Source organism: Rhincodon typus, chromosome 17, assembly GCF_021869965.1.
Source record: "Rhincodon typus isolate 14 chromosome 17, sRhiTyp1.1, whole genome shotgun sequence".
Classification (NCBI taxonomy): Eukaryota; Metazoa; Chordata; class Chondrichthyes; order Orectolobiformes; family Rhincodontidae; genus Rhincodon; species Rhincodon typus.
This window is the reverse complement of record NC_063348.1, coordinates 40968916-40977042: the sequence shown is the minus strand read 5'-3', so window position 1 is coordinate 40977042 and position 8127 is coordinate 40968916.

Genomic DNA, 8127 nt, shown 5'->3' with positions numbered 1-8127 from the left:
GTGTACGCTTATTATAATAGCTAAATAGTATTGTAAAGTTATAAATGTATAATTCATTTAAATTTTCCTGATATCCACCAATAAAATACTTCAATAAGTTTTCGACAATGAATAAGATTTCAGTGATTTTTTTAAGTCTGGGAGGACATATTGGAATATCACAGCCAATTTTCCTATTCATGCTTGAAACAAAAACCACAGTAGATAAATCTATCATTTATGATTGAACTTAGTTGGGCAGAATGACAAACAATATACAGGATTACAAAATCTCATGGGAATTCGACATTGAAAGTTGAGTTTAGTATTTATTGGTGAGAAACATTAACAACTTTCATGATTGGTAGATTTCAAACCAATGATACATGGAGTTACAGTATTAATTAAGGCCCCACAGTCAAGATGGGGACGATGATCCCATAAGTTTTTTCTCTGCTCTTGCCTATGGATTACACAAGTTATACAATTGAAAACCATATATTCAATAGCTTTGGTGATTCCTGACACCAAAGTGAATTGCAGGCTCTGGCTCAGCAGTTAGTTATGCCCAGGTGCCCCTCATCTAACAGTTGAAGAGTGTCTAGCTTCAGGGCTCTGGGAATGTCAACTCTGTCATCATAGACCAAATGGCCATCCAGGAGATTGAGGTAGCAATGCTATTCAATGTACAGTTTCAGAAAACAATGACTAGAGACATAGGCTTTCTACCTTTTAACACAGAGCTGCCATATCTGTGCAAACTGTTCTATTTGGGCTCATCTAATTTCATCTTCTTTCTGGGTTGATGCTTGTTGGAACTTAGGAATCAAGGAAGCATAGGATTCCACATCCTCAATAAAATATATATAATTTTTTGGGAGCTTCCCCATGGGAATACAGGACAATACATTCATAGTGGTTTGCTGTTTTCTTTGGACATACTCCATGGTAGCATCAAACCTCATGTTCTCAGCTAAACCTCTGTATTGTGGGTAGCATCTTTGCCAATTTTTTAGTATTGAACAGGGTGACCAATGGTTTATTGTCTATGTGAATAATGACCTTGAATGTCAAGAATAGTCAGAAAATCATTTTCAGGCCCAGGTAACCATCAGGGCCTCTTTTTCAGTGACAACCTACAACTGGTCTGTATCGGTCAGTGCACTGGAGGCATAATGTACCAGGCTGCAAGACAGTCAAGCTACATTTGGAGCAATATGGCCTCAAGTTCAAAGGACGATTCAAAAACTGCAACTATGTTAAGTGAGTTTGGGCTGTAGTGGGACAATTTTTCCATTGAGGTGAACATTTTGATTCTGTGAATCCTGTCTCTTGATGCTCATCTCAGTAGCAGTTAGTTGTCATTAATGGATTGTTAATGTGTGATAAATTGGGCAGGAACTACATTGATTGACCTTACCCTTGAAGTGTTGGAAGTCTGTAAGGTTAAGGGGTGGTGGGGAGCCCTTGTTGATTGTGGATTGCTGGGGGTCAGCTGTGACATCAGATGCATGATAAACATGGCCTAAAAAGTTGATACTGGGTTTAGAGAACTGACTTTTATAGTTAAGTGCAGGTCTGTGGCCTGCAAGAATTGAAATTCTGCTTTGACCTTGGCATCATGCTTCAAAGTGTCAGATCCATGAATGAGGATGTGATTCATATGACAGCTGATCCCTTTGAGCTCTTCCAAAATGCTGGTTTTGGAATGTTGAAAAATCTCAGGTGCCAAGGCAAATCCAAAATTGTAGCTGATTGAAGAAATACCACCCAAGAGGCATGATAAATGCCATTAGTAATTTGGCTCTTCATCTAACTAGCTGCTAGAAGCTGCTGTACACATCCAGCTTAGTAAAAATCGAAATTTGTGCAAATAAACACAGAGCTTTCTGTAGAAACTCATCAGGTGGGGCAACATCTGTGGAAAGAGAAACTGCATTAACTTTTCAAGTCCAATATAACTTCTTCAGAACAGTCATGCCGCACTTGAAATGTTAACTCTTGTTTCTTTCTCTGCAGAGTTTCTCCAGCATTCTGTGTTTGTCTCAGATTTCCAGCATCTGCAGTATTTTGCTTTTACTTGAGCTTGGGCTAGCTTTGTAAGGCTGTCATCAACACACGCCATGGGTTAGAGTCATAGAGTCATAGATTTGTATAGTATGGAAACAGACCATTCGGTCCAATTTGTCCATGCTGACTAGATTTCCTGAATTAATCTCGTCCCATTTGCCAGCATTTGGCCCATATCCCTCCAAACCATTCGTGTTCATATACCCATCTAGATGGCTTTTAAATGTTGTAATTGTACCAGCCTCCACCACTTCCTCTGGAAGTGTATTCCATCACATGCATCACCGTCTGCGTGAAAAAGTTGCCCCTTAAGTCCCTTTTAAATCTTTCCCTACTCATTTTAAACCTATTCCCTCTAGGTTTGGACTCCTCCACACTGGCAAAAAGGCATTGGCTATTCACTCTATCCATGCCCCCCCCCAATGATTTTATAAACCTCTATAAGGTCACGCTTCGGCCTCCGAAGCTCCAGGGAAAATAACACCAGCCTATTCAAGCTCTCCCTATAGCTCAAAATCCCCTAAACCCAGCCACATCCCTTGTAAATCTTTTCTGAACCCTTTCAAGTTTAACAACATCTTTCCTATGGCAGGAAGACCAGAAATGAATGCAGTATTCCAAAAGTGGCCTAACTATTGTCCTGTACGGCTGCAACATGACATCCCAACTCCTTTGCTCAATGATTTGATTTATTGTGGTCACGTATGCATAAGTACATGGAAAGGTTTTGTTTGCGAGCAGTACAGGCAGATCATTGTAAGCAAGGACATACAGAACATTGGGTGCTTAGACAGAATGTGGCACACAGATTATACTGTGCAAAGCAAGATCAACATTAACAAGACTGACCACTAAAGGCAAGCATGCCGAATGCCTTCTTCGCTATCCTGTTCACCTGCGACTCCACTTTCAAGGAACTATGAATCTGTACTCCAGGGTTTATTGGATCAGCAATACTCCCCAAGACCCTACCATTTAGTGCATACATCCTGCCCTGATTTGCCTTACCAAAATGCCGGACCTCGCTTTTCAGAGCATTATTCAATTGTATGAGCACCACATAGATGCAAGTTGAGTCATTGGGCTTGGGTACAGAGACCATCCTGTAGTAAGTGCGTTATATCACCAGTGATATTATCCCTAGGTATAGCATGATTTCAATTTTTCATCTCTCCATTTTAAAGAATAGGTGCAGAACCTTTCTTGAATTAAAAAGCAAGAATGGTTTGGCATCTGGCCTTTGTCTAATATAGTAAGCCATTTGCAGTTTTTCCATACTTGTGATTAATTTTGGAAATTATAACTCAAATTTTTCTACTTTATTCTGACAGTTTAGCTCCTCCACCTTGTTGATAAATTACAAATCCAACCAGCTGACTAGCTCAATAAGGACACTCCTGAATTTGAATAACATAGAGTTTCTGCAATTTATTTTCCCTTACATTGAAACATATCCATCAACTGCCCATTCATGTTCAACTGAATACACTCAGACCACGAGGTCATATAACAGATAGCTAGTGAGAATCAGGCTTCGCTCACTGTACTCTCAGAAAGGACCTACACTCTAATTTAAAATTGTTCAGTGACCATTGACCCTAATGTCAGCATTCCAAACTCCTCCTGAATTTGGAACCTAACCCAAGAAAGTCACTTCACATTCACCTATATCTTCTATTTCTTAGGTACTATTTGATCTAACTAGTCTCCCTTTATTTTTTTCTATTGGAATTGAAAGTTTTCTGCAGCAGCACACTGTTTTACAATGCCCTGTACTCTTTGCACAGCTGCTGTCTGCATTAATGGCTGTACAGGCTTGGTATTAATGAGGCTTTCGCGCCCCCCTACAACATGGACATGAAGCAATGTGGTTACTGCAGCCTCTGGCTGTTCAGCCTGAATTGTTGTAGGTGCTTTGGGGACTCCCTATTTCTCTGCTTAGCTGATGTGGTATTTCTCCAGATAACCACACCTGATAACTTTGTGGTATTTTATCTCTCTACCAGTATGTGGTAGGGGGTAAGGGCAGTTTGAAGATGGTTCATTATCACCAAATCTCTATGGTCTTTAAGGAACAAGAACAGAAGTTGCTGGAAAAACATCTGTGAAGAAAAATCAGAGTTAATGTTTCATGTCCAGTGACCTTTCTTCAGACCCTTCCTCATCATCTCCACCCACATATGTCTGTGATGTTAGTACAATGTATGGAGCCAATTTAATATGAACCTTCAGAACCATTAGCTTATACAATAGCAGTTTATTGAGATTTATGCAAAGGAATTAAATTTACTGCAAAGCCTTGGGTGTCCATCCCAAATTTTCCCCTTATTCATCAGTTTCCCTCTTAAGCCTGAAGAGTCAAAGGCTTTAATGACCTCTTTATAGGTAGTGGTGTCTTGATCAATGCTTAATATTCTTAAAATATTGTTGGCCCAACCATCGATTGTATACAGGAGCACAATGGCCCAAACTTTATCTGGCTTCTAAGAAAGTCTAGAGACAATCATAACCTGATCGAATCAGTAACGCGTTTCTCCAGCAGATAGTGTGGTTGATGCCTTCCCCAAGGTCTAAGGTTTGAACGTTGACGAGTCTTTTCCTGTTGTTTTGTGAATTTCTAGTGAACTGTCATAGAGCTCCAGCAACAGAATTGCTCTGAGAGCACTGGTGCATTTTTCTCTGGTGCATTGTGCCACTGAAGGCTTTTTACTTTCCTTTCTTCATCAACATCGGCTGGGATCCTTTGTAAACAGCTTTCAGACTGCACTGTTCCAGAGATAAATATCATAACCGGATCCAGGATACCTTAGACAGATGAGGGCTGGCACCACACTGATGTAAAAACAGAAAGTGCTAGAGAAACTCAGCAAGTCTGACAACATATGTGGAAAGAAAAGCAGAGTTAATGTTTCAAGTCCAGTGGCCCTTCATAATAACTGGAGTCAAACTGATAAACATTTATTAATGTAAACATTTATGTACAGAGGCAATGGTTAAGCTGAACTTCAATAGAACCTTCCTTTATCAGGTCCCAGTCCAATGTGAGGTGATGTCATCTGACATCATTGAAGGTGCAGTCTGGCTATTAGCATATCATTAGTGATCCTAAATTCCACACACACCAGTAACTCCTCCTATATAAAAAGATCCTTTCACTCAGACAGGTTAACAAAAACAGTGCACCCTACCTTCTGAAGATCTTCTACCCAATTCTATTCTCAACCTTTCACCTACCAACTTCCCTCATCATCCTTGATCAATTTAGTGCTAGCATACCACTCCCCTCTGTTACCTTTATGGTTGCCCTGTTACCCTTGAGCCCATTATAAAAACCACTCACAAGTCTGCTGTTCCCTGTCATAATCCCCAGGGCCACCCTGACTCCTTCTGTTATCCATTTGTTCCACAACATTTTATGCTACATCCCCTTCCCAATGCACAAATCCATCCACACTACCCAACTGTGACTCTTGACACTCCCAATCTATCACATTCATTTCCCACCTCACTGTCATTGTTCCTATTGCTGCCTAGTGCCTTCAATCTAACCATCCAGACTCTACCTTAGACCACCAACCTCTCTCGTCCACCAACCCTGCCTAAAAACCTGTTCCCCTATCCATCTGAAGAAGCACTTCATACATGAGGAGATTACTGTAATGCACCATACATCCTTCCATCCTTCTCCAGATGTCTCCTTTCGCCAGGATAGGGTGGACAGTTGCCTCCTTGGCTTTCACATGACCTTGACCCCCCGTCCAACTTCTCGTCAGGCATCCTCTTTCCCTATATACCTTTTCTCCCTTTTCTTGACATGTAGCCTCCCTTGGCTAGATCCGTGCCCCAGCCAGGCTGCCTACCTGCCCCTACCCAATCTCAATTAATGTCTGAACAACAATCACCAAAGAAAACAAAGCAACAGCTCAAACCTAATTCAACAGACTATCTCACTTGGTACACTTCACATAGAAAATCAGGAATTGGAAAGCATGTATTACTTGCTTGTGTGTGACCTAACAAAGAAAGGTAAATTCATTCTAGCATGATAACCTTTTAATGAGAATGCATTATGTGCAGATGCATGTGAAGGGGGCTTTCTTGCACTTTCCATTGAGAAGTTTGACTCACCTTTAAAGATAAATATAGAAAAATAAAAATATAAGCAGGAGTAGGCCATTTGGCCCACTGAACCTGCTCTGCCATTCAATGTGATCATAGCTGATCATCCAACTGAGTACCCTGTTCTTGCTGTCTCCCATACACTTTGATCCCTTTAGTCCTAAGTCCATTTAGTTGAAAGAGCTATATCTAAGTCCTTCTTGAAAACATTCAGTATTTTGGCCTTAATTGCATTCAATGGCAGAGAATTCCACAGGTTCACCACTCTCTGGGTGAGATAATCATGCTGCAGGTTAAGATAATTTCATCCCATGGTTGGGAAGTTGATGTTCGGTTTCACGCACAATTAAGTTCTCACATCTACCATTCTCTCCACTGCTGCCAGCAACATAAAGACCTTGCCCTCCTGCCCATTTGTTTTGTGTGGCAGAAACACTGTGTGATGAGATTTCTAATCCAATTCCAGTGCAATGGCCTAAGATAATGTTCAACCAGAACTGGCATCTCTATTTCAGTTGGGTCTTAAGACCATAACAAATAGGAACAGGAGTAGGCCATTTGACTCCTTGAGCCTGCTCTGCCTTTCAGTAGGATTGTGGCTGATTTAACACTTCTCTTGTACACTTTCCTGCCCCTTCCCCATAAACCTTGATCCACCTACTAATCAAAAATCCACCTATTTCAGCCTTAAATATAAATAAGGACTCTGCCCCTCTAGCTGTCTGTGGCAAGGAGTTCCAAAGACTCACAACCCTCTGAGAAGAAAAAAATCCTCCTCATTTCAGTCTTAAATTGGCACCACTTAATTCTGAAACTATGCTCTTTGGTCCTTGACTCTCCCATGAAAAGAAACATCCTCTTAGTATTTATCCTGTCAAACCCCTTAAGAATCCTACACATTTCAATGAGATCACCTCTCATTCTTCTAAATTCCAATGAGTAGAATTCCAACTGTTTAACTTTTGCTCATAAGACAATCCCTCCATAATGAGAATCATCCTGGTGTACCTTCTCTGAACTGCTTCCAATGAAATAATATCTTTTCTTAAGTAAGGGGACCAAAACTGCCTGGGTTGCTGCCTTGGGGTGATTGCTGACCCTTGACTAAGAAACCAGCTGTCAGTTTTTATAGAGTTTCCTCAATCAGTGGGCCCTGCTGTTCTATGCAATGACAAGTGTGGCAGGCTGGCAGCTCAATCTTGTTTGCCATGATCACTCAACTTACAGCAATTTTCTTTAACCCAATGAGTCACAAAATCCTGAACTTTATTGTTACCCAATGAGATTTGCAACTTCATATTTCATTGATGTACAAGAGCACAGAGCGATGTAATGAGACACTTAATTCAATGTCACAAATGCTCAGTATTTTACGATGCTGTACTCTTTAAAAGGAAATCATTGAATAATGCCTTTTATTAATTAAATATTTTCCATAAAATTTTCAAATGAGGAGGTTCAGCCACCTACACAGCAACCTGGCTCGGTAACTCGTACGAGACAACTGGTGACCATCTATTAGTAGGTTGACATAAGCTCATTAAAGTACCAATCATCAGCCTTAATAATCATCAACTCATCATTGTAGCCATAATGGTGTTTAATTTTATTTAAAGACAATGAATTTCAGAAACGTTATATCTAAGTGGTTTATTTTCATGCATGATGTAAATGGTAATAGCTCCACTGACAGTATCTTTGAAAGCTACTTACTGAAAAAAATTTTGGTTTGCGCCAGTCTATAAATATTATTCATACTATACATTTGAAATGTTAAGGTAGCAGTTAGGACAAAAAAACAAATTTGCAAATGTTTGGTACTGCATAAAACCATGAAAACTGTATTATTGATGATGGCTATTTGATCATTGTAATAGTGCTAGCTCTTCAATTTAACTATCCACCCTCATTCTCTGCCTTTCTCTCTATCCTTTTAAATTATCTTTTCAGATACTTCGC